Source organism: Pongo abelii, chromosome 3, assembly GCF_028885655.2.
Source record: "Pongo abelii isolate AG06213 chromosome 3, NHGRI_mPonAbe1-v2.0_pri, whole genome shotgun sequence".
NCBI lineage: Eukaryota > Metazoa > Chordata > Mammalia > Primates > Hominidae > Pongo > Pongo abelii.
Window position 1 is genome coordinate 50,168,236 of NC_071988.2, and position 26,873 is coordinate 50,195,108.

A 26,873-nucleotide genomic window follows, 5' to 3' on the forward strand; every position below is an offset into this window, starting at 1 on the left:
CCAAATGCAAGTTTAGATGTGGAGGTGGGGGTAACCGTCAGAAGAGGAAACTTGAAGGAAGTGACATTTCAACCAGGGTGTAAAAGAAAAGTGAGAGTTAGGCAGGCCAATAGGAAAGGATGGGGGAAAGCATTCCAGAAAGTAGAAGCAACATGTGCACAGTGCTTTTTCCCCTCAAGGCACAGTGATGGAAAAAAGCACTGGGCATTTGCCCAACAGCAGTGTGAGGGAAGCTAAGGAACATACCATCATGGACATTTTATATTATGCTATCTTGAATTTCTAAGTTGTCATTCTAATAACGAAAATAGCAAGTCGATTAGGGATTCAGGCATGATGATAGGCAAGGAGACCGAGTAGAAGTCTGTGGCACGAATCCAGGGAAAACAATGAGAGCTTGAGGTAACACTATTTCAGCAAAGATAAAGAAAAATGATGGCACGTGTCAGCTATTGAGGAGGTAGAATTGAAAACACATAATGCTTGAAGGTCAGGCAGGATTAAAGGAGTGGGTAGCTCCATGAATTAATACATATAAATTAAAGGTTTAGGGCATACCCAGGAAAAAAGAGGAGAGGAGATATATCATTTAGTTTCACATTTCTCCATGGGGAGGCATCAGTAGGCCATCTAAGACATTCTTGTGGGATTAAAGAGAGATTTCTGTGGTAGAGATGTAAACAACACAATTTTTTATAGATAAATAAAAATAAAGTTGTCATAGAACATGTACATAATAACTGAAGCCATTAAAGCAAATAAGACCGCAGGAAGGGGCTGAACAGGGTGACTAACAAAGAGGACCAAGGACCAAACCATTCTTGAGGGATGTTAAAAAAGATATCTCTTTGCATTAGGATGGGAAGGATGAAACAAAAATAAAGGAAGGAAGGCATTAAAGAATAATCATCACTGAACTTTTGACAAAAGCATGTTTAAAAAGAGGAAGGTTATCATTTTGTAGCAAAGGAAGTCAAAATCGAAATGTTTTAATTGGGTTTAGTAAACATAATTCAACACATGTTTGTTTAGTGTCTGTTGATGTCTACATCTTGGGGTACAGAGAGGAGCAAGGCAAAGTCCTTGTCCTTGCTTTTGTGGGTGCAGATTCTGGTGGGGAGCCAGACTTAACCAAATGACCAAATCATATGATTTTAGGGAAGGATGGATACTTTGAGGAACAGTAAAGCAGGACAAGTGAACATAGAGGGACAGGGGCTAGGCCTCTGTGGAGAGGTCATATGCGAGTAGAGGTCTGAATGAGGTGAAGGAGTGATCACAGGAGATGCTGAGATCATTTGCCAAGAAAAATTTATGTGGAGGCTGGAAGCAAAGTCAGAGTATAGCAAATTCAGGACTAAATGGGAAGTGAGCACTGCTTTTTAAATTCACTTGCCTGAGGAGGAAAGGAGAGGAAGTAGACAGCAGGCAGAGGATGACTTAGAGAAGATTTAACTTTGTTTTGTTTTATAAATAAAATTAGAGAATTGAATACCTTAAAATTCTCGGGGGAAAAGTCTAGCAGAGAGGGAGGGATTCATGGCACAGAGTTAATGGAAAATGCTGACAATGTTTTTGGTGGTGAGTGGGAAGCTCAAACTCCAGCTTTATTTTTCTCCCTGAAGGTAAAGAGAAAATGAGGATAAAATATCAGATGACTTGGGGAGTCACCTTAGGAAGCAAAAGAATGATTCATATGCTTTGTAAGCTTAATATCAACCTTTCTTCTTAATTGCATTGATTCCCTTAAGTCTTTTAGACCTTTCTACAACGTTTCTTCTAATCCTGCCTCAGTAGTCAAAGGTTGCTTTTTTAAAAAAATTTCTATGATCATCATATTGGATCCAAACAGAGCAACATGTACTACTGAAGTTTAAAATGTTGTTAAAATTAACATTTTTCAGAGAATCGTGTTTTAGTAGAATTTTTAAAAGATTAAGAAAACAGGAAACCATAGTTTCTAACCTTAGTATGAAGTTAAGTATGTTTTTACTTTATAATGGAATCTCATAAAATTAATCTTCTCAGACATTTGTAGACAACTTTTTGAAATGTTAATACCTTGATGACCCTTCTTTTTCTCATTCCTCCTTCTTGATTTTTGATCTCAAGATTCTTGTCATAATTAAGTTCTCATTCTATTCAAAATAGTCTTATCTCTTTACACTTCCCACAATGGCCATGCTCTTACCGTAATCTCTAATAAGAAGATCCTCTCCACATTTTTATTCTTATTTCTGTTTAATCTTCAAAACCCGTTTTGGGTTTTCTTACTCTACATGCTCCACTAACATTTTGGATAGACATTTTTCTCTCCTCCTTAGGATTGCATCTCTCTTATTATATGTAACAAGTGTTTTGGCATTTAACTATATTCTGTATTATTTTATGTGTAAATTCAGACTTCCCTGTAAGACATTTGTTTGAATGAGTTTGAGTTGTGTTTTATCACTTGAACCTAAAACTGTTGTGTTTTATCACTTGGACCTAAACCAAATGAATAATAATAGACTTAAAAAATCTTCATGGTGTGTATTGCAATGGTACTCCTTTTTTTTATTAATTGTACCTAGCCAAAATGTAAGAATATTCATCAATTTCCATTTTCAGAAGAGCACCCAATCAGTAATCATTTGTTCATTTAAAAGATATTTACTGAATAACCACTAGGTGCCAGAATGAAAACAAAGCTGACTAATTCTTTTTCTCCACAGAGCTCACAGTGTATCATATGACAGATGTTAAACTAATGAACAAATATACATATGCATATACACATATGTATATATAATTTCAAATTATGATATTGTCACGCATTAAGTGTCGTGAATAATTGTATGACATAGGGTGCCATAAGAGAGATTAACATAGGCTGTTTTTTTATGAAGAGCAGGTTTGAAGAATACTTACACCTGATCTAGTGGACTTGAGATGATTTTCATGTGCAAATGACATGTGAACTTCAGGAGTGTTTCATGGGCAAGGTGTGCAAACAAAGATCTCCAAATCAGAATTAACAATACAGTTAGATTAAGTCCCAACTATACGGTGGGATTCAGTTGTCAAAACCTAAAAATAATAGGACATCAACTCTTGAATGAAAGACAGATTTGCGTGTTTCATAAAATATGAGACAAAAGCAGTTATTTTGTGTTTTATGCCAAGCTTCTTTATCCCTTTGCTTATTTTCAGGACACTGTATTTATGTTTTTATCCCAGAAATAGACATATAACTTGTAAAACAAGTTAACAAATCACCAAATGTGATCAAAGCAAAAACACCTATAGACAGCATTTCACTGACTAAATAAATTTGAACCACTTAATAATTAAGATAGTGTGTTGGAACTAACACTTAGATTAAGAAATTAGAAAACAAGGTGCCAACGTCCTCTCTGCCCATAACTCACTTCACTTATCTGGGCTTCAGCATCTCATCTGTAAAGTTAACTTTTTCTTTCTAGATTCTCTTAAATATTCTTCATAGCATTTAATTCAGAAAACCCTCACGTTAAGAAAGAGATGTTCTCTTAACGTTGAGTGAGTATTTGGTCTTTTGGCAAAGGACAATGGTAACTTTGCAATGTAACTGAGTCAAAGCAATTTAAGAGTAAACAAATCCTAGTAGTTCTGCAATACCAAGAAATTTCCATTCTAGGACCTTCGAAACAAAGAGCTTTCCTCATCTAAAGAGCCTTGACCTTGGCTGCACTCTAGTGTTTATAAGATCACTTGATCATTCCGAAGCCAAATTAAAACTCTGAAATTCTCGTAGGTATTTAGTTTCTATCATTCAAATAGCACTTCCCTTGGGCTGTTTAGCGTTATAGCTTTGGCTATTTGTTTTACTTTTTTTGCTTGACAGTAAGTTCTCTTTGAATTCAAGAATATCTGCATTTGTACATAATGCTTTGTATTTTGTAGGCTTTTGATAAGTATTTGTTGAATATATGTGGACCTTAAAGTAAGTTTCTTTGAAAGAAAATAAAGAGATAGAATTCAACAGTGCTACATGGCAGAAGAGGTGTTAATTTAAAAATAGTGAAAACACTCTAAATCTCAATATTACAGAATGGTGGTAGAACAAATTCCTTTAAAGCATCATTGCCACATTCCTTTCAATTGAATTCTTTTTTTTTTCTTTTCATTATTATTATTATTATTATTATTATACTTTAGGCTCTATGGTACATGTGCGCAACGTGCAGGAAAGTTACATATGTATACATGTGCCATGCTGGTGCACTGCACCCACCAACTCATCATCTAGCATTAGGTATATCTCCCAATGCTATCCCTCCCCTCTCCCCCCACCCCACAACAGTCCCCGAAGTGTGATGTTCCCCTTCCTGTGTCCATGTGTTCTCATTGTTCAATTCCCACCTATGAGTGAGAATATGCGGTGTTTGGTTTTTTGTTCTTGCGATAGTTTACCAAGAATGATGATTTCCAATTTCATCCATGTCCCTACAAAGGACATGAACTCATCATTTTTTATGGCTGCATAGTATTCCATGGTGTATATGTGCCACATTTTCTTAATCCAGTCTATCATTGTTGGACATTTGGGTTGGTTCCAAGTCTTTGCTATTGTGAATAATGCCGCAATAAACATACGTGTGCATGTGTCTTTATAGCAGCATGATTTATAGTCCTTTGGGTATATACCCAGTAATGGGATGGCTGGGTCAAATGGAATTTCTAGTTCTAGATCCCTGAGGAATCGCCACACTGACTTCCACAAGGGTTGAACTAGTTTACAGTCCCACCAACAGTGTAAAAGTGTTCCTATTTCTCCACATCCTCTCCAGCACCTGTTGTTTCCTGACTTTTTAATGATTGCCATTCTAACTGGTGGGAGATGGTATCTCACTGTGGTTTTGATTTGCATTTCTCTGATGGCCAGTGATGGTGAGCATTTTTTCATGTGTTTTTTGGCTGCATAAATGTCTTCTTTTGAGAAGTGTCTGTTCATGTCCTTTGCCCACTTTTTGATGGGGTTGTTTGTTTTTTTCTTGTAAATTTGTTGGAGTTCATTGTAGATTCTGGATATTAGCCCTTTGTCAGATGAGTAGGTTGCGAAAATTTTCTCCCATTTTGTAGGCTGCCTGTTCACTCTGATGGTAGTTTCCTTTGCTGTGCAGAAGCTCTTTAGTTTAATTAGATCCCATTTGTCAATTTTGGCTTTTGTTGCCATTGCTTTTGGTGTTTTAGACATGAAGTCCTTGCCCATGCCTATGTCCTGAATGGTAATGCCTAGGTTTTCTTCTAGGGTTTTTATGGTTTTAGGTCTAACATTTAAGTCTTTAATCCATCCTGAATTGATTTTTGTGTAAGGTGTAAGGAAGGGATCCAGTTTCAGCTTTCTACATATGGCTAGCCAGTTTTCCCAGCACCATTTATTAAATAGGGAATCCTTTCCCCATTTCTAGTTTTTGTCAGGTTTGTCAAAGATCAGATAGTTGTAGATATGTGGCGTTATTTCTGACGGCTCTGTTCTGTTCCATTGATCTATATCTCTGTTTTGGTACCAGTACCATGCTGTTTTGGTTACTGTAGCCTTGTAGTATAGTTTGAAGTCAGCGTGATGCCTCCAGCTTTGTTCTTTTGGTTTAGGATTGACTTGGCGATGTGGGCTCTTTTTTGTTTCCATATGAACTTTAAAGTAATTTTTTCCAATTCTGTGAAGAAAGTCATTGGTAACTTGATGGGGATGGCATTGAATCTGTAAATTACCTTGGGAAGGATAACCATTTTCATGATATTGATTCTTCCTACCCATGAGCATGGAGTGTTCTTCCATTTGTTTGTATCCTCTTTTATTTCCTTGAGAAGTGGTTTGTAGTTCTCCCTGAAGAGGTCCTTCACATCCCTTGTAAGTTGGATTCCTAGGTATTTTATTCTCTTTGAAGCAGTTGTGAATGGGAGTTCACTCATGATTTGGCTCTCTGTTTGTCTGTTATTGATGTATAAGAATGCTTGTGATTTTTGTACATTGATTTTGTATCCTGAGACTTTGCTGAAGTTGCTTATCAGCTTAAGGAGATTTTGGGCTGAGACAATGGGGTTTTCTAGATATACTATCATGTCATCTGCAAACAGGGACAATTTGACTTCCTCTTTTCCTAATTGAATACCCTTGATTTCCTTCTCTTGCCTAATTGCCCTGGCCAGAACTTCCAACACTATGTTGAATAGAAGTGGTGAGAGAGGGCATCCCTGTCTTGTGCCAGTTTTCAAAGGGAATGCTTTCAGTTTTTGCCCATTCAGTATGATATTGGCTGTGGGTTTGTCATAAATAGCTCTTATTATTTTGAGATACGACCCATCAATACCTAATTTATTGAGAGTTTTTAGCATGAAGGGTTGTTGAATTTTGTCAAAGGCCTTTTCTGCATCTATTGAGATAATCATGTGGTTTTTGACTTTGGTTCTGTTTATATGCTGGATTACATTTATTGATTTGTGTATATTGAACCAGGCTTGCATCCCAGGGATGAAGCCCACTTGATCATGGTGGATAAGCTTTTTGATGTGCTGCTGGATTCTGTTTGCCAGTATTTTATTGAGGATTTTTGCATCAATGTTCATCAAGGATATTGGTCTAAAATTCTCTTTTTTTGTTGTGTCTCTGCCAGGCTTTGGTATCAGGATGATGCTGGCCTCATAAAATGAGTTAGGGAGGATTCCCTCTTTTTCTATTGATTGGAATAGTTTCAGAAGGAATGGTACCAGCTCCTCCTTGTACCTCTGGTAGAATTCGGCTGTGAACCCATCTGGTCCTGGACTTTTTTTGGTTGGTAAGCTATTGATTATTGCCATAATTTCAGCTCCTGTTATTGGTCTATTCAGAGATTCAACTTCTTCCTGGTTTAGTCTTGGGAGGGTGTATGTGTTGAGGAATTTATCCATTTCTTCTAGATTTTCTAGTTTATTTGCGTAGAGGTGTTTGTAATATTCTCTGATGGTAGTTTGTATTTCTGTGGGATCAGTGGTGATATCCCCTTTATCATTTTTTATTGCATCTATTTGATTCTTCTCTCTTTTTTTCTTTATTAATCTTGCTAGCAGTCTATCAATTTTGTTGATCCTTTCAAAAAACCAGCTCCTGGATTCATTGATTTTTTGAAGGGTTTTTTGTGTCTCTATTTCCTTCAGTTCTGCTCTGATTTTAGTTATTTCTTGCCTTCTGCTAGCTTTTGAATGTGTTTGCTCTTGCTTTTCTAGTTCTTTTAATTGTGATGTTAGGGTGTCAATTTTGGATCTTTCCTGCTTTCTCTTGTGGGCATTTAGTGCTATAAATTTCCCTCTACACACTGCTTTGAATGCATCCCAGAGATTCTGGTATGTTGTGTCTTGGTTCTCGTTGGTTTCAAAGAACATCTTTATTTCTGCCTTCATTTCGTTATGTACCCAGTAGTCATTCAGGAGCAGGTTGTTCAGTTTCCACGTAGTTGAGCGGTTTTGAGTGAGATTCTTAATCCTGAGTTCTAGCTTGATTGCACTGTGATCTGAGAGATAGTTTGTTATAATTTCTGTTCTTTTACATTTATTAAGGAGAGCTTTACTTCCAAGTATATGGTCAATTTTGGAATAGGTGTGGTGTGGTGCTGAAAAAAATGTATATTCTGTTGATTTGGGGTGGAGAGTTCTGTAGATGTCTATTAGGTCTGCTTGGTGCAGAGCTGAGTTCAATTCCTGGGTATCCTTGTTGATTTTCTGTTTCGTTGATCTGTCTAATGTTGACAGTGGGGTGTTAAAGTCTCCCATTATTAATGTGTGGGAGTCTAAGTCTCTTTGTAGGTCACTCAGGACTTGCTTTATGAATCTGGGTGCTCCTGTATTGGGTGCATATATATTTAGGATAGTTAGCTCTTCTTGTTGAATTAATCTCTTTACCATTATGTAATGGCCTTCTTTGTCTCTTTTGATCTTTGTTGGTTTAAAGTCTGTTTTATCAGAGACTAGGATTGCAACCCCTGCCTTTTTTTGTTTTCCATTTGCTTGGTAGATCTTCCTCCATCCTTTTATTTTGAGCCTATGTGTGTCTCTGCACGTGAGATGGGTTTCCTGAATACAGCACACTGATGGGTCTTGAGTCTTTATCCAATTTGCCAGTCTGTGTCTTTTAATTGGAGCATTTGGTCCATTTACATTTAAAGTTAATATTGTTATGTGTGAATCTGATCCTGTCATTATGATGTTAGCTGGTTATTTTGCTCGTTAGTTGATGCAGTCTCTTCCTAGTCTCGATGGTCTTTACATTCGGTATGATTTTGCAGTGGCTGGTACCGGTTGTGCCTTTCCATGTTTAGCGCTTCCTTCAGGAGCTCTTTTAGGGCAGGCCTGGTGGTGACAAAATCTCTCAGCATTTGCTTGTCTGTAAAGTATTTTATTTCTCCTTCACTTATGAAGCTTAGTTTGGCTGGATATGAAATTCTGGGTTGAAAATTCTTTTCTTTAAGAATGTTGAATATTGGCCCCCACTCTCTTCTGGCTTGTAGGGTTTCTGCCGAGAGATCTGCTGTTAGTCTGATGGGCTTCCCTTTGATGGTAACCCGACCTTTCTCTCTTGCTGCCCTTAACATTTTTTCCTTCATTTCAACTTTGGTGAATCTGACAATTATGTGTCTTGGAGTTGCTCTTCTCGAGGAGTATCTTTGTGGCGTTCTCTGTATTTCCTGAATCTGAATGTTGGCCTGCCTTGCTAGATTGGGGAAGTTCTCCTGGATAATATCCTGCAGAGTGTTTTCCAACTTGTTTCCATTCTCCCCGTCACTTTCAGGTACACCAATCAGACGTAGATTTGGTCTTTTCACATAGTCCCTCATTTCTTGGAGGCTTTGCTCATTTCTTTTTATTCTTTTTTCTCTAAAGTTCCCTTCTTGCTTCATTTCATTCATTTCATCTTCCAGGGCTGATACCCTTTCTTCCATTTGATCGCATCGGCTCCTGAGGCTTCTGCATTCTTCACGTAGTTCTCGAGCCTTGGTTTTCAGCTCCATCAGCTCCTTTAAGCACTTCTCTGTATTGGTTATTCTAGTTATACATTCTTCTAAATTTTTTTCAAAGTTTTCAACTTCTTTGCCTTTGGTTTGAATATCCTCCCGTAGCTCGGAGTAATTTGATCGTCTGAAGCCTTCTTCTCTCAGCTCGTCAAAGTCATTCTCCATCCAGCTTTGTTCCGTTGCTGGTGAGGAACTGCGTTCCTTTGGAGGAGGAGAGGTACTCTGCTTTTTAGAGTTTCCAGTTTTTCTGCTCTGTTTTTTCCCCATCCTTGTGGTTTTATCTACTTTTGGTCTTTGATGATGGTGATGTACAGATGGGTTTTTGGTGTGGATGTCCTTTCTGTTAGTTTTCCTTCTAACAGACAGGACCCTCAGCTGCAGGTCTGTTGGAGTACCTGGCCGGCCGTGTGAGGTATCAGTCTGCCCCTGCTGGGGGGTGCCTCCCAGTTAGGCTGCACGGGGGTCAGGGGTCAGGGACCCACTTGAGGAGGCAGTCAGCCCGTTCTCAGATCTCCAGTTGCGTGATGGGAGAACCACTGCTCTCCTCAAAGCTGTCAGACAGGGACATTTAAGTCTGCAGAGGTTACTGCTGTCTTTTTGTTTGTCTGTGCCCTGCCCCCAGAGGTGGAGCCTACAGAGGCAGGCAGGCCTCCTTGAACTGTGGTGGGCTCCACCCAGTTCAAGCTTCCTGGCTGCTTTGTTTACATAAGCGAGCCTGGGCAATGGCGGGCGCCCCTCCCTCAGCCTCGCTGCCGACTTGCTGTTTGATCTCAGACTGCTGTGCTAGCAATCAGCGAGACTCCGTGGGCGTAGGACCCTCTGAGCCAGGTGCGGGCTGTACTCTCCTGGGGCACCGTTTCCTAAGCCCGTCGGAAAAGCAGAGTATTCGGGTGGGAGTGGCCCGATTTTCCAGGTGCTGTCTGTCACCCCTGTAAAGGGAACTCCCTGACCCCTTGCGCTTCCCGAGTGAGGCAATGCCTCGCCCCTGCTTCTGCTGGTGCACGGTGCACTCATCCACTGACCTGCGCCCACTGTCTGGCACTCCCTAGTGAGATGAACACGGTACCTCAGATGGAAATGCAGAAATCACCCGTCTTCTGCGTCGCTCGCGCTGGGAGCTGTAGACCGGAGCTGTTCCTATTCGGCCATCTTGGGTCCTCCCCCCTCAATTGAATTCTTAAAACATTCAAACATTACTGAAAAATTACATTTCTAAAATACATAAATTATATTACTATGTCATAGTTTTTTTTCCTACCCAAAGTGACAAAATAATACCGGGGGCATAACAATGAAGACATAGAGGAGTAAGAAGTTAGGTATCCTCTCTTAGGTATTCTTGTTATAAATATTTTTGATAACATTTTCCAGTTGTAAAGAGAGATTGATCCTCACCCCTGCCCTTCCCCTGACTCCTCCATGAAATTGGCTGGAAGATTCCTGGACTCTTTTTTAAGAAATGTGCATTAAAATTTTTAAAAATCTCATTATTTCTTCTCATGGCAACCAGAAAAAAAAAACATGTTATGTCTCTGTAATTGTTAGAGTGCAATTTGTATTGGTGGGCACAGTGAAAAGACTCTCTGTTCTTATTATGATAATTTATCTAGACAAAGCAAACATTCCCTTGGAAAGTGCCTATAAAGTCTTATGCATGTTTGGTAAGCATTTTCAAGTACTCCCTATGGTATTCTTTTGAATATGGATGCCTTTATTTCTTTTGAAAGGCAATAGTAATACCTGCTCTCACCCTTAAGTTCTGCCCCTTACTCCTCAGCTATGGCATCAAGGAAGGTGTTACAGGAAAGAGGTCCTGATCCAGATCCCAAGAGAGGGTTCTTGGATCTCATGCAAGAAAGAACTCAGGGGAAGTCCGTAGTGCAAAGCAAAAGCAAGTTTATTAAAAATGTAAAATGGTGAGATAACAGCTACTCCATAGACAGAGTAGGGCGTTCCCAAAAGTAAGAGGAGTAATGCATCCACCCTAGGTACAATGCTTGTATATATGTAGGATGAAAAAACATCAAGGGTGACAGAGTGGGAGCATTGCCATCTTGGACAAGCACCATCATTCTAAAGTTCACCTTGATAAAAAACTGCTGAAATCTAAAGGGCATCAGCTTAATGGCTAAGGTTGATATGACCATAAACCACAAATGACATCTCCAACCAGAAACATTCCAAACCCCTCCCCGATCAGAGACATGCCAGCCCCGAGATAACCTCCTCTCTGGCTGGAAAGATGTCAGCCCCAAGATAACCTCCCCTGTGACCAGAGGCATTCCAAACCTGCCATAAACTTCTCCCCCACATAAAAACATTCCACACTCTCTCACCAATAAATACTCTTAGTCTGTAAGAGACAGTGCTCCTAACCGAAATCAGCCAGAAGCCCCTCTCATGTTTATTCTCCAAAATAAACCTGTCTTTGACTGTTGAGCTGCTTTTCGTGTTTCTTTCCTCTTTCTTTAACTCTTACAATGAGGAGATGTGATCTGTTACAAGGGTTTGTGCTAAAGGATTAATTTTCTTAATTACTATGTTTTGCAAGAATCAATCTTATTATCTTTAAAGCAAAATTAGGAATGTCTTTGTTCTCAAGATATCAGGATATCAGAACACTCCCAAGTCTGGGTCTGTTTAGTAAACATTATCAACTTTTCCCTTAACTGTAAACATCTAGAGGCTAGGAATGCCTTTCTGGGGATGCATCCCAGCAAGTCCCAGCGTCATTTTCCTATCCTCACTCAAGATGGAGTCACTCTGGTTTGAACACTGCTCTAGTTTGAAGGCCTCTGACAAAGGGAGTAGTGAGGTGGAAGTGAGAAGGCCATCACAGCTCACACATGATATTCATTCAGACAGGGAGCTTGCCTAGACTTCTTGCCTTTGCTGTCTCAGGCTTATTTGCTGTATACCACAGAGTGCATGTTCTGTGGCCTCTCAGTTGTCATGCACCCTTAGAGAAAAGTTTTCCTGCTGATCTTCTCTGTGAATATAAATGACTGAGGCAGACACTGTGTTGCCAAGTGTAAACGTCTTTTTTTAACATATTTTTTTTTTTTAAAAATGCAGAGTTAGACACTGGTCAGATTGTGCAGTTTGCCTTTGGTGAGGTGAATGTTCAGACTGTGACTCTAACCTGTTGTTGTTCTTGTCAGTGGCCTAAGTTTAGAGTTATCTCTGTGAGGTTCTAAGACATGTACTACCAAGATTCTCCCCAGGTCAAAAGACATGACTTGTTGTCAAAGTTGGCAGCAAGGATGTAGGGGCCAAAAAATAGGCTTTTATGTCACAGAAAAATGAGCTGAATTTCATGCTGCCATTTACTAACTAATTGTGTCATTTGAAATAATTTGCATAATGTCTCAGTGTCTCAGTTCATTTTTAAACTAAGAATGCATCCATAGAGGTGTCATGAGAGTTAAATGAGATAATGAGCGTAAAATGCTTGATATAGTGCCTGGTACTCAGTGAGTATATAATAAATAATAGTTAGCCGGAGCTCAGAACATGTTACCCCAAAATATGGAACTGAGGCAATTGAGTAAACAGCAGAAGCAAAGTCACTGACCTTCTCCCACCTTTCTTCACTGAACATGGTCATCAAGCAATTCTGAAAGTAAGTCATAAGGTCCTCATTCTAGAGGAGTCCCACCCTATATCTGGAAGCCAGGAAGAATCTGAAGAAACAGGCCCTGCTAAGTTCCCCTTAAGTTATTACCAATCGTATCTCTTTTTTGTCCAGTTACAGTTCTACATGATTGTTCATTCTTCATCAAATGTCTGCATGAAAATACACAGTACTTTATGCATCTTTGGGTCTTCATTTCTGAGGGATCCCATGTCACATAAAAATACAGTTAAATATACTTATTATTGCTTTTCTCTTGTTAATTTGTCTTTTGTTATAGGGATATCAGCTATGATCCTTTCAATGGGTGAGAAAAATATATTACTTTTTCTCCCGTACATGTTTATGTAGGACATGTTCAGTGTCTAGTTGCAAAAATTATTCAGACCACCATACGACCTTTCTCATTTTTCTCTTTATAAGTCCCCAAAATATGTAACCTACATATTTAGAACTGGCCTCATTTACTTTCTGTATTTGAGAATCATCTGTATGTGTCTAGATTTTACACATTGTTTCCCATTTCTCTTTGGGATGTTAGTTGAATAAGCACTATTAAAGAGTTTCCTGAAAGAATAGGTGAAAATAGACAGGATAAAATTATTAATTTTAGATTCTTTAGTGTGAAATTTTGAAACTGAACATTTGCAGAAATAAAATCTTATAATCAATTAGTAACATTTTGAATATTGTGTTTTCTTTTTATCCCTTTGCTTCCATCTTCCCTGAACATGTTTAATAGCAGATGGCTTTAAGATGTTTTTAGGTTATTGAACAGACTGGACTGCATTCTGTTCCTGGAGGGCTGTTACCCACATGTAGGTGGTTCATGAAACAGAAGAGTAGAGTCATACATTGTGGTAAAACAATTTTATATTCAAGGGAAAAAACATGTCTTAATTTATTTGCATTCATTAAATTAACATTCTTCTAAGTAGACACGTTTCATTTGAAGGATTGGGCTATAGAGCTTGCAAATGTGTTTCTTCCTATGCATGCCCAGGATTCTCTAGAAATGCTTCCATTTTGATGAAATAAGAGAAGAAAGAATTAGCAGTACTTGCATTCCTCGCAAACATTTCATAGAGACTATGACATATCCTTCTAGGCAGAAAGCTTTAACATATTATATACATCAAACTGACTGGTTTCACTAAGGGGAAAAAGCAATTATTTAAAAGTCACAATTCTACATAAAATATTGCTTCAAGAAGTTCTTTGGCTTTGAAGTGGTGTCTAGACTTTTGCATCTTTATGAGGTCATATTTTTTCAGACTGAATTTTAAAATATATTTAATATATGTATGTACACATGTCAAGGCAGAGGGACGTTTTGTATATGAATTTAATTAAGCAATAGGCCACGTTGGGACTTGTTTTATAGAGCCATTTGTTTCATGTGAGTTCAACTGCCCAAGCTACCGTGCAATAATAGTCTCATAAAATTATTCTCTGGAGGGCCTTATTTCTACCATAATGTGCTTTTACTTAAAATTTAGTTTAATAGCAACATTTTTCCTTGTATGTCAAGGAAACTCTATACAACTAATAGCTATTGGAAAATATAGTGGTTAAAGAGCTCTTGGTTTTCTTTATTCACTATTGGGAATTGTTCATTCAAAGAAGAAAAATGAGAAAAGAGGAGGAAAATATGTATATTACATTCGTAATAATCTTTAAATTTGGTATTTGTTTCTACTTACCATTCAAGACACTCTCATTTAAATCCCTTTTACATATTTTTGCCTTCAGCATGCTCATTACCTGCATGTACTTGATCCCAGCCTATTCTCCTTAGGAAGAATGGATCATCTACAGCAATATTTGCTGATATGTGCCCGAAGATAGGCTCTTCATTGGGACCACAGTAATTAATTGAGACCTAATTCCAGTTTTTTTAGTAAACTTCTAATTTGGAAAAAAAAACAGACTATCAATAAAGGTTTGTAAAGTAGGTGTAATTTACTGTAGTGTATACTGGATATATATTTTCAAACTATGAAATTCAATAATTTATTTTTTTTCATGTTTCCACAATTAAACTTAGTTTCTATCTTGAGCAAAACTCCCTTGGATCCTGACAAGAGTGGCCCTTGCTACTTTAGAAGAATTTGAATATGAGCCTTGTACTTTAAAAGATCTTGAATATCTTAGACACACTTATGTACCAGTTTTAAAGACATATAGGTTTTCCTATAAGATAGAATATAGCACTCAACACTTGCACTCCTGTAATCTTAAACATCTATTCTCCTGACTAATCATATACTCACCCAGGGTAATATTTTTCTTCGTCTCTTACAAAAGGCAACCATGTCCAAATGCTGTGAAGGTTGTGGGATATGCCACTGTGACACTGGAGATAAAAGCAGTGCATCAGAGTGAGAGGAGGATCATAGCACAGAAAGGGATTGGTAAGAGAAAAGATAGATGAGTTGATCTGCCAAATGCTTCTTCTCAAATGGCACAAATACAAAAGATTCCTGCAAAATATAGTACCATTACCTGGTAGTGTGGAGCATCTATTTTTTGTTACTTTTTATGTTCCAATTTGCATTTCTAAGGTACTCACAAAAAACAGGCATTCTCAATATGTGGCAGAGTTTGATCTGTTTTACAACATTAAATGGTTCATGTTTTTCTTAAATTTGTATTTACTTAGGTTTCAATGTAAGCTTCATGAAGCATGATAGTGATGCTTTACTTTGGTAAATAGATATTAAGTGCAAAATTGAGGTGAATTATATTTTTATAAAAATGTTTAATAAGATTTAACAATTTTTTAAATTAAAAATTTTACAGTAAGTATTCTTTTATTCCTAATTGTTTTTAATAGTTAATTTTGAATATTTAAAAATAATTTTTTGGTAACAAAGATAAAATATATGTATTTTTATACTTCAATACACTCTGATTGAAAATACATTCAGATTTAATATACTTTGAATTCAATTACAGTTTGCTTTTTTTAGTCATTTAAATCACTGAGAATGAATACAAGTTGGGATTGTGATGGAAATAGAAAATATAAAAATAGAGTTCAAAAAATTTTTAAAGTAGAAATTTAAAAAGGTATTTTAAAACATCCTGAAAGAAGCGGTCAGTTTAAAATTTTAAAATCCAGCAGCAATACAAGTAAGCAGGTAATCAGCCAGGATGATTCTTAAAAAATTAATTAACAGGTCAAAGAGACAATGGGATGGGAAGAAGTGATGCTAAGTGATGTTGAACAATTTACTTAAACTTGCTGTGACTCAGTTTTTCATGTCTAAAATGAAGATAATACAAATGCCTATCTCATAGGGTTGGTATAGGAATTAAGTGAGTTAACATATGTAAAGTTATGACATGCAGTGTATATTCTAAAGTTTTAGCAAGTATTAATATTTTGGGAAAAGTTGATATGCTGTGTAGAATAAAGGTAACAGGAGAAAAAACACAGATATATAGAAGAGTTTCCATTTATTTTCTTTGTGTCTCTTATCTGGCATATTTTGGCTACACTTATGGGAAGGAGCTAATGGAATGGGAAATTTTGCCAATACAGAAAAATTGAATAACGGTTGGAGCAAGAGCCTGGAGGAAGCAGGGAAAGAAGCATGTAAGGCATGTATGAAAGAAGTACCTTGCAAAGAGGAGCAGTCCCCCTTTTCCTGACCTGGGGATCAAGGTGAGGCAATAGGAAGCAGACAGACTTACAGATGAAGTACCTCACTCCCCTTTGTATTATGAGGCTGAAATTGAGTCAGGCACAGTCTAGCTTATGTCTTAATGAGAGGAGATAAGGAGAAAGGGAACTGGTCTGAGCTATCTAAAAGGATTCATGTGTGATGTCCAAGGCTTGCAGTACCATCAATCCATATAATTGTCATATTTTACACAGCTGGGTCTTCAGATGTCTGAGTGGAGAGGGAGAGAATTCAACATTTGGATTTATTTAAGTGATCATGTTTTGGGAATTTGAACTAGAAACATAAACATAAAAAAATTGAGGGTGCTGCAAGAGGGTCATTAAATAGGTATAGATTTAGGATGGACAGGTAAGGAGATAAAGTTGGAAATAAGATAATAAACAAGGTTTTTTGTTTTGTTTGTTTGTTTTCAAATGGAGTCTCACTCTGTTGCCCAGGCTGGAGTGCAATGGCATGATCTTGGCTCACTGCAACCTTCTCCTCCCAGGTTCAAGCGATTCTCCCAACTTAGCCTCCTGAGTAGCTGGGACTACAGGTGCATGCCACCATGCCTGGCTGATTTTTGTATTTTTAGTAGATATGGGGTTTCACCATGTTGGCGAGGCTGGTCTCAAACTCATGACCTCAAGTGATCCGCCTGCCATGGCCTCCCAAAATGCTGGGATTACAGGCATGAGCCACTGTGCCCAGCCAATGAATAAGATTTTTAAAAGGTCAAGGACCTTAAGATATTTTAAAGTCAAAGAACATGTGCAGTAGGAGTGAGGACAAGAGACAACCAGCCACAGTGGGAATGTTGAGTTGATGGTTTTAGAGATGGCAGCTCCAGTCATGTTACTGCAGCAATTCTTCCAGATGCTCCTTTTCAGATTTCAGAGGAAGTCTGTGCAAAGAATTCAGAGTTTCAGATAGAAACTCTGTCCCCCTCAAATGAAAAAAAGCAAAACCAGTAATTAGTTCTTTGTTCATCATGCCTATTAATGATAATAGGTATGAGCTTTTATACTAGATCACTTCATCTAGTGTAGGTTTAAAGAAAACTGATATGGCAGGCACATTGCCAATGCTGCTAGTTCATAGACTATGTCAGAGATACCAGAACAGAAGGCCCAAGTTAACTAACAAAAGTAATCTTCTTCACTTGGCTTCAATCACCCATCCAGAGGTTGGGTGAAATGTTTTCCACCTGACCACATATCAACTCTCATTTGCAAATAAGCACTTTCATAAAAGAGGAATAATTGAATGCAGGGTTTGACATCATGAACTCTTAAAATAGACTGCTTTGGTAACAGAATTTTCTGTGCTTCAGTTCATAAAATATACATAATAGTACTCACTTAATAGTGTTGTAATGAGAATTAAATGAGTTAATATTTATAAAGTCCTCAGCACAGTTTCAGTAACATGGTGAGATTCTACAAATAAAAATATCAGGCAAAAAGTTTAATAATAATAGTTAAAAATCGTACACCAATAAATATCAGTAGCAGAAATATTAGAGTAAATAAAGGCCCTACCTATAGTTCTCGAGTCTCTCAAAGCCCATAATGACTCACGTAATACTTAACAGCACCCAAGTATATGACTCAAAGTTATATAAGGATCAGAGAATCATTTTCTAAGCCTGGAAACCTGAGCCCAAAATGATGTCCTCAGCCCATGGATTTATCTTATTGCCCCACTCTGGCCACAGTATGTTTGTTCAGTATTTACTTGGCCAACACTGTCTGATAGAATCTGTTCAGCTTGCGGGGCACCACTGGATTTTCTCTACTGACACCTTGGTACGCTGGCTTAAAAATTACTTTCTTGACTCCACACTCCTCCAACTACTGCTGCATTTCTCTGCTCCCATTCACGTCCAATTTTTTTGGAAGGCATTTTCTACAGAAGATATCATTGCTCCCTCATTGCCAAATTATTCATTAAGCCATTGTAATTTTGCTTCCTCGCCCATCACACCACTTGTCATAGTCATCAACATTGTGACACTGAATTTTTATCCTTTTCTTATCCAACTTCTCTGCAGAAGTGATGTAATATGCTATTTCCTCTTTATCAAGAATGCTATCTCCTCTTAATTTTCATCACACTCTTCCGGTTTTCATTCTTTGTCTTCAATCTCTTTTTCATTCTCCCTTATTGGGTTCCTCCTCTACCCAAACCCTAACTATTCATGAAGCTCAAAGTTCTCTTCTTCTGCCTTTTTGCTATACACACTCCTTCTAGGTAACGTATATTTATTTCAATAGATTTAAACATCTTATATATTTTGAATTTATTTCTCTAGCTCACACTACTTTTTTGAGCCCTAGACAGTTTGCAGCTGACAGTTTGTGACTCTAGAATTAGACAGAGAATACTTGAGGTCAAAATATAAATATAAAATATGAAAAGTAAAGATGACCAAAATTAAAATCTAGAAGATAGGAAAAGTTAAGTCAAGGGAAAGGTAGAGGAACAAATATCCTTGGGGTATAGGAACAATTATTTATATTATTTAAGATAAGTAATAAAGTTAGACTATTTAGGTTATAAACTATAAATAGAGGAATTAATAATATTAACATTTTGGGAAAAGTGGAGGGTGAGAGGTAATGGACATTGTTGTAAAGTTACCTCCTCATATAGCTCAGTAGAAAGGTAATGAATAAGGTCAAATTCATGAATCACAGGAAAAACTTAAACCAATGACAATAAAAATGTACATTCTTAGCAGCAAAGCTAAACTTAGAGTGAGGAAGAGAAGAAAAGAACTAATCATTTTAATCATGGGTCTTTTTGGATGATTTAATTTTTAACAATGTATGTGCATTAATTTAATAAAAATAAATTTTAGCTTTAAAAATAAAACCAGGCTGGGCATGGTGGTTCATGTCTGTAATACCAGTACTTTGTGGGGCCGAGGTGAGCAGATCACTTGAGGCCAGGAGTTCGAGACCAGCCTGGGCAACATGGCTTATATGGTATGGCTGTGTCCCCACCCAAATCTCATCTTGAATTGTGGTTCCCATAATCCCTACATGTCACGGGAGGGACCAGGTGTAGATAATTGAATCACAGGGGCAGTTTCCCCCATCCTATTTTTGTGATAGTGAGTTTTATAAGGGGCCTCCCTCTTCACTGGGCACTAATTTCTCTCTCCTGCCACTCTGTGAAGAGGTGCCTTCCTCTGTGATTGTACGTTTCCTGAAGACTCCTCAGCCATGCAAAACTGTGAGTCAATTAAACTTTTCTTAGTAAGTTATCCAGTCTTGGTATTTCTTCATAGCAGCGTGAGAACAGACTAATAGTGTAAATTGGTACTGTGAGTGTGGCACTGCTGTAAAGATACCCGAAAATGTGGAAGCCACTTTGGAGCTGGGTAATAGGCAAAGGTTGGAACAGTTTGGAGGGCTCAGAAGAAGATAGGAAAATGTGGAAAAGTTTGGAACTTCCTAGAGACTTGTTGGATGGCTTTGACCAAAATGCTGATAGTGATATGGACAATAAAGTCCAGGCTGAGGAGGTCTCAGATGGAGATGAGGAACTTGTTGGAAACTGGAATAAAGGTAAGTTTTGCTCTGCAAAGAGACTGTCAGCATTTTGCCCTGCCCTAAAGATCTGTGGAACTCTGAAGTTGAGAGAGATGATTTAGGGTATCTGTTGGAAGAAATTTCTAAGCGGCAAATAGTTCAAGAGGAAGTGGAGCATAAAAGTTTGGAAAATTTGGAAACTGATTATGCCATAAAAAAGAAAACCCCATTTTCTGGTGAGAAATTCAAGCTGGCTGCAGAAATTTGCATAAGTAACAAGGAGCCCAATATTAACAACCAAGACAATAGAGAAAATGTCTCTAGGGCATGTCAAAGACATTCACTGCAGCCCCTCCCATCACAGACTCAGAGGCCTAGGAGGGAAAAGTGGTTTCCTGGGCCAGGCCCAGGGCCCCCAGCTCTATACAGCCCTGGGACTTGGTGCTCTGCATCCCAGCTGCTTCAGCTCCAGCTGTGGCTAAAAAGGGCCAGCATATAGCTCAGGTCATTGCTTCAGAGGATACAAGCCCCAAGCCTTGGCAGCTTACACATGTTATTGGGCCTGCAGTTGCACAGAAGTCAAGAATTAAAGTTTCCACCTAGATTTCAGAGGAGGTATGAGAACGCCTAGATGTACAGGCAGAAGTTTGTTGCAGGAGCAGAACCCTCATGAAGTATCTCTGCTAGGGCAGTGCAGAAGGGAAATGTGGGGTCAGAGCCCCCACACAGAGTTCCCACTGGGACACTGCCTAGTGGAGCCGTGAGAAGAGGGCTGCTGTCCTCCAGACCCCAGAATGGTAGATCCACCAACAGCTTGCCACGTGTGCCTGGAAAAGCTGCAGACATTCAACACCAGCCCCGAAAGCAGCTGGGAACTGGGCTGTACTAGGCAAAGCCACAGAGGCAGAGCTACCCAAGGCTGTGGGAGCCCACCTCTTACATCAGCGTGACCTGGATGTGAGACATGGAGTCAAAAGAGATCATTTTGGAACTTTAAGATTTAATGATTGCTGTATTAAATTTCAGGCTTGCATGGGGCCTGTAGGTCCTTTGTTTGGCCTATTTCTCCCACTTGGAACAAGTGTATTTACCCAATGAGTGTATCCCCATTGTATCTAGGACATAACTAACTTGCTTTTGATTTTACAGGCTCATGGCTGGAAGTGACTTGTCTTGCTTCAGATGAGATTTTGGACTTAGAATTTTGAGTTAATGCTGTAATGAGTTAAGATTTTGGGGGACTGTTGGAAAGGTCATGATTGTGTTTTGAATTGTAAGGAGATGAGATTTGGGAGGGACCAGGGGTGGAATGATACGGTTTGGCTGTGTCCCCACCCAACTGTCCATTTGAATTGTAGTTCCCATCATCCACACATGTCATGGGAGGGACCAGGTGGAGGTAATTGAATCACAGGGGTGGTTTCCCCCATCCTGTTCTTGTGATAGTGATTTAGTTCTCAGGAGATCTGATGGTTTCATAAGGGGCTTCCCCCTTCACTGACACAGGTTTCTCTCTTCTGTTGACCTGTGCAGAGGTGCCTTCTGCCATAATTGTGAGTTTCCCAAAGCCTCTCCAGGCGTGTGGAACTGAGTCAATCAAACCTCTTTTCTTTATAAATTACCCAGTCTCAGGTATTTCCTCATAGCAATGTGAGAACAGACTAATACAATAGGGAAACCCTTTATCTAAAAATCATACAAAAATTAGCTGAGAGGCACACACCTGTAGTCCCCGCTACCCAGGAAAGCTGAGGTAGAAGGATTTCTTGAGCCCGGGAGGTTAAGGCTGCAGTGAGTCATGATGGAGCCACTGCACTCCAGCCTGGGTGACAGAGTGAGACTCTGTCTCAAAAAGTAAATAAATAAATAATAAAAACAAAACCCAAAGTAAACAGCTGTTGTGAGATTTTATTAAGGGGCTGCTTTTGATGTGAGTTGTCTTAGGTATCTCAATTTGCAATTCCGATATGGAGCTTGTATATTTGCATAACATGTACAAGCTATTTGATTTTTCTCGTTCTTACTTTCCATATATATGTATATATATATATGTAGTTTTTTCTCTGGAATATTGTTGTGAGGTTTGGATATGCTTGTGTGAATAGTATAAAAGATATGCAAATAGAATACCTTCCTCTTCTTGTTCCTTGTTCCTCTGAATTGTGAAGCTCATCATCTGTAGCTTCCTTTTATGTGTGTATGGATTTATTATTGAAAACAGTAAAAGATTTCCTTTCACCGAGCATATCATGTGCTCTTCCTAGGAAATGTTAAACAAGTATAATGGTGCAATATATGTTTTAGACTTAGATTTAGACTATACATACCAGACTATTACATTTTAAAGAGTTATGCAGAATTCTTCTTTGTTTAAAATGGCTGATGTCTTAGAATACATTGGAAAGAATTTAAAAAATTATTTGTTCAGCAAATGTGGCTTGTGTCAGTGGCTACTAGGCTTGCCGGTTTTGTTCTGGACGAGATGTCATTGTGAAAAAGAGAAGGCTTCAGGAGAAAATGATGCTCAGGTTACTCTTCTTTGCTAACCCTTCCCTCAAGCATTTTTCATGTTACCTTCAGGTTTGAGCAGTTTCACCTTGAGCCAAGAGAAAGTAAAATTTCATTTTTCCCCCCACGCCTCTGGCGGAAGACTATGAGTACTCTGCTGCTTTTGTACTTTGGATTCCTGTCTATCAGAGATTTGTGAGAAAAGATTTGAAAGACTTTGTTTTCTGTACTTCTAGTTCTGGTACTAGCTGTGCAGATATATTTTTTAAATGTCATCGAAATATCTTTGTGTAGTATATAATTAAGATATAATTTGATTATCATTACCCTAAACAGGGAATGAGTTCTGTTTATATTTTATTAAACAGGTTAGTTGGTTAGGCACTTCCCTTAATGAAGACAGAAATAGATATGTCTGCTTTTATTAATAAATCTGTTCCCAAAATAAGAACTCCAAAAGAGAGATGTGCAGAGCCTTAAACACAGTACTCACAAGTGAATTCAAACAGTTATCTTCTGTGGTTTCATCTATTTTATTTGCCCTCATGGCAATCCCTCTCAGGAATTTACCTGGAATCCTTCGCTTGAAGGATTTGAATACGTTAAATATTTAATGTTTATTCTTTTAAAGAGTGTAAGAAAAGACCTAAGGCTGATGCCTCAAAGAGCTTTGTAAATTTTGTGATTTAATCTTTGTGATCTCGTGAATCTCTTCCGAAGTCAGTTCCCCTCATGTGCTCTAATTATATAGGGAGATGGCTAATAACTCCTACTTGTTAACAAGGTTTGGTGTGGGATTTTCTTTTTGTCTTAGTGAGATTGGTTTGCTATATAACAAAATGCCATAGACTGGATAGCTTAAGAACAGACATTTATTTTTTATAGTTGGAGGCTGGGAAGTCCAAGATCAAGCTGCTGACAGATTCAGTTTTGGTGAAGGTTTCTTTCCTGGCTTGCAGACAACTACCTTGTCCCTCATGTCTTCATATAGCAGGGGGAAAGAGAGAAAGAGAAAGTCTGGGAGACCAGCTTATGGATCTCTTTTCCTCTCCTTATAAGGATACTAATCCTATTAGGGGTCCTTACCCTCATAAACTCATTTAAGTCTACTTCCCAAAGACCCCACCTCAGATATCATCACCTTGGGAGTTAGCATTTTCACATATGAATTTTAGGAAAGGACAAAAACATTCAGTCCATAACATTCTGCCCCGGACCCCCAAATTTCATGCCTTCTTGCATGTAAAATACATTAATCAAATCATCCCAACGGCTCCAACATTCTTAACTCATTCTAGTATTCATTCTAAAGTCTAAAGTCCAAAGCCTTATTTAAATGTCATCTAAATCCGATATAAGTGAGACTTGAGATACAACTCACCCTGAGGTAAAATTTCTCTCCAGCTGTGAACCTGTGAGAACAGACAAATTATGTGTTTCTGAAACAATCGCGGGATAAGCACAGAACTGATATTCCCATTCCAAAAGCAATAAATCAGAAGAAAGAGATGAGAGATCCCAAGGAAGTTCAGAATCCAGTTAAATATTCTGTTTAATCTCTCGTGAGTTCTACCTTCCATAGAACACTAGAATACAATTCAGCCAAGTATTTTGCCACTTTATAACCTGGATCTCCTTTCCTGTAGTCTCCAATAACGTGTTCCTAATTTCCATCTGAACCCACACCAGAATTGCCCTTAATGCTCATATTTTTAGCATGCACCTCAAAACCTTTTCAGCTTCTATTCAGTACTCAGTTCATTACATTTTAAGGCTCAAGAATAATCCTCTTTGTTTCCACGCTCTGCCCTCCAGATTCACTGGGTTGGCAGTATTACCCCCAGTGTCATTAGTACCCTTTAGCTCAGTGGAAGGCTGTCTGTCTGACTCTCTGAGACAGTCCCCCTCACCCTCAGGTGGCTCTGCTGGGTGGCAGTTCCACCCTTTGAAACAACATGAAAGCAGCTTTTCCCCTGAGCCCAGGCACTCTGGACCTGTGGTAGCAATAGTAGTCCTGATAATCTCTAAATCACTTTCGGGCTCCTTCTTTCCTTTAACACATGTTCACGGTCTGCCTTTGATCTGTCTTATTTTCTCTATTTTCTTTTATTATTTTTAATTGACCCTTAATAATTGTACATATGTATGGGGTATAGTGTGATATTTCTGTACATGTATACAATGTGTAATGATCAAATCAGGGTAATTGGCATATCCATCACTTAAAATATTGATCAATTATTTGTGTTGGGAATATTCAAAATCTACTCTTCTAGCTATTTGAAAATATGCAATAAATCATTGTTAATTATAGTCACTCCAGAGTGCTACAGAACACTAGAACTTAGTCTCCTTATTTCTTTATTTTTTTCAATTCCAGCTGGCAGTGTTTCTGATGGTATAATCTCATCTCTGTTTCCGGCTTGTGTTATTGAGATGGTTGATTGGGTACGTAGTTCACACCCATGCTAATCTCCCTATCAAATGGTTGGTCAGCAACACCCTTGGTATTCTCCTGCTAACCTGGTTTCTCAACTTTTGCAGTAGGGACAGGCTGAGAATTTGTCAAATTTTTAAGCTCTGGTTCCTCTTTAGTTAACCTTCTTTAATTAATTCTTCTTGTCTTGCATTTTACCAAAATCAGTCAGGAGGAACAATGCCACTTTTTCAACACTTTGCTTAGAAATCTCCTCAGCTAAATATTCTGTTTCATCTCTTATGAGTTCTACCTTCCACAGAACACTAGAATAAAATTCAGCCAAGTATTCTGCCACTTTATAACATGGATCTCCTTTCCTGCAGTCTCCAGTAACATGTTCCTCATTTCCATCTGAACCCTCAACAGAGTTGCCCTCAATGCTCATATTTCTAGCATGCACCTCAAAACGCTTTTAGCCTCTATCCATTACCCACTTCCAAAGCCTTTGTCACATGTTTTGGTATTTGTTACAACAACGTCTCACTTCTTAGTACCAAAATCTGATTAGTTAGGCTTCTCCAGAAAAACACAAGCAAAAAATATTGAAGAGAGAAAAATGAGAGAGAGAGGAAGAAAGAGAGAGAGATTATAAGAAATTGACTCACATGATTATGAGGCTGAGAAGTCCCATGCGCTTCATTTGGCAAGTTGGAGACCCAGGAGAGCTGGTGGTATATTTCCAATCCGAGCCCAAACCATGAGAACTAATGGTGTAGTTCCAGCTGAGCCTAAAGTCCTGAGAATGAGGAGAGCCAATGGTGCACATCCCAGTCCAAGGGAAAAAGACCAGTATCCCAGTTCAACAGTCAGGCAGAGAGCAAATTCTCCCTTTGGCTATCTTTGTTTTACTCAGGCCCTCAAAAGATTAGATTATGCCCACCCACATTGAAGAGAGCAATCTGCTTTACTCAGTCTACTGATTAAAATGCTAATCTCATCTAGAATCACCCTCATAGAGACACCCAGAACTAATATTTAGCCAAATATCTGGGCCTCTCATGGCTCAGTCAAGTTGATGCATGAAATTAGCCATTACACCTTTATATTTTATTAGATCAATAATTCCCAGTCTACCATTGACAATGTAGTTCTGCTTTTTATTTAGCACCTAGACTTTCAGAACTATTTGCTTCCAATTACTTTCCACCAGATATGTCTTAATTATAGGAAAGGAATTGTAAAGTCAACCATATAAGCTTCTACACCAGCTCTGACTATAAGCCTCTGTGAAATATTATTCCTAGTTTGAAAAAATTGATAATATACCAATAGCTGTAGAAAACCATCAATGCTTTAAGGTCCTTGTAAATATATCAACATAATAATAACTATTAAGCTTTCTAGAGCTATTTTGGGATAGTTGTAACATTTATTATCCTTCCTTTGAAAACATCAAGCTCTAAAACAACAGCATAATGGTTTTGCAAAGATTTATTTCTAAGATTAAATAGTGAGGGCTCTTTTTCCCTTGAGCAAGTTTGAAAATTGTCCTCTTAGAGAATCTAAATATATGCCCATATTAAAATATCACACAAATTAAAGAAAGCCTACTTGTTACTAAAGCAAGATTGGTAATTAAATCACTACCTTTATGTGTACCATCAAATAGAAGGCAGTGTTGTTCGATAATACATTTGTATTTTGAGCGACTTTTTTTCCCCAAATCATGACATATGCGATGAAAAAGTTAAGAGTTCACCACTTCAGTCATTGATTTTGATAAAGTAATTACAGTAAGAACACAGTTAATGTAATTAATATATTAATTTAGAGAAACAAAGTTAAAAGTAGACCCCAAACAAACAAACATGAAACAAAAACATTGTGTATGTTGTAGGTATAGAAAAAATTGAAATGTTTTAGATTTCCCAGATAAATAACAGACATTTAGGACAGATTATCATGCAAATCTTATACAATATGCAACGTGATTATCTTTGTTTTATTATGCCACCTTTCTTTTGTGTTCACTCCTTCCTCTTTGACCTTGGTGCTTTACCATAAAGGAACTTAGCAACTGCTCCTATGTGACGG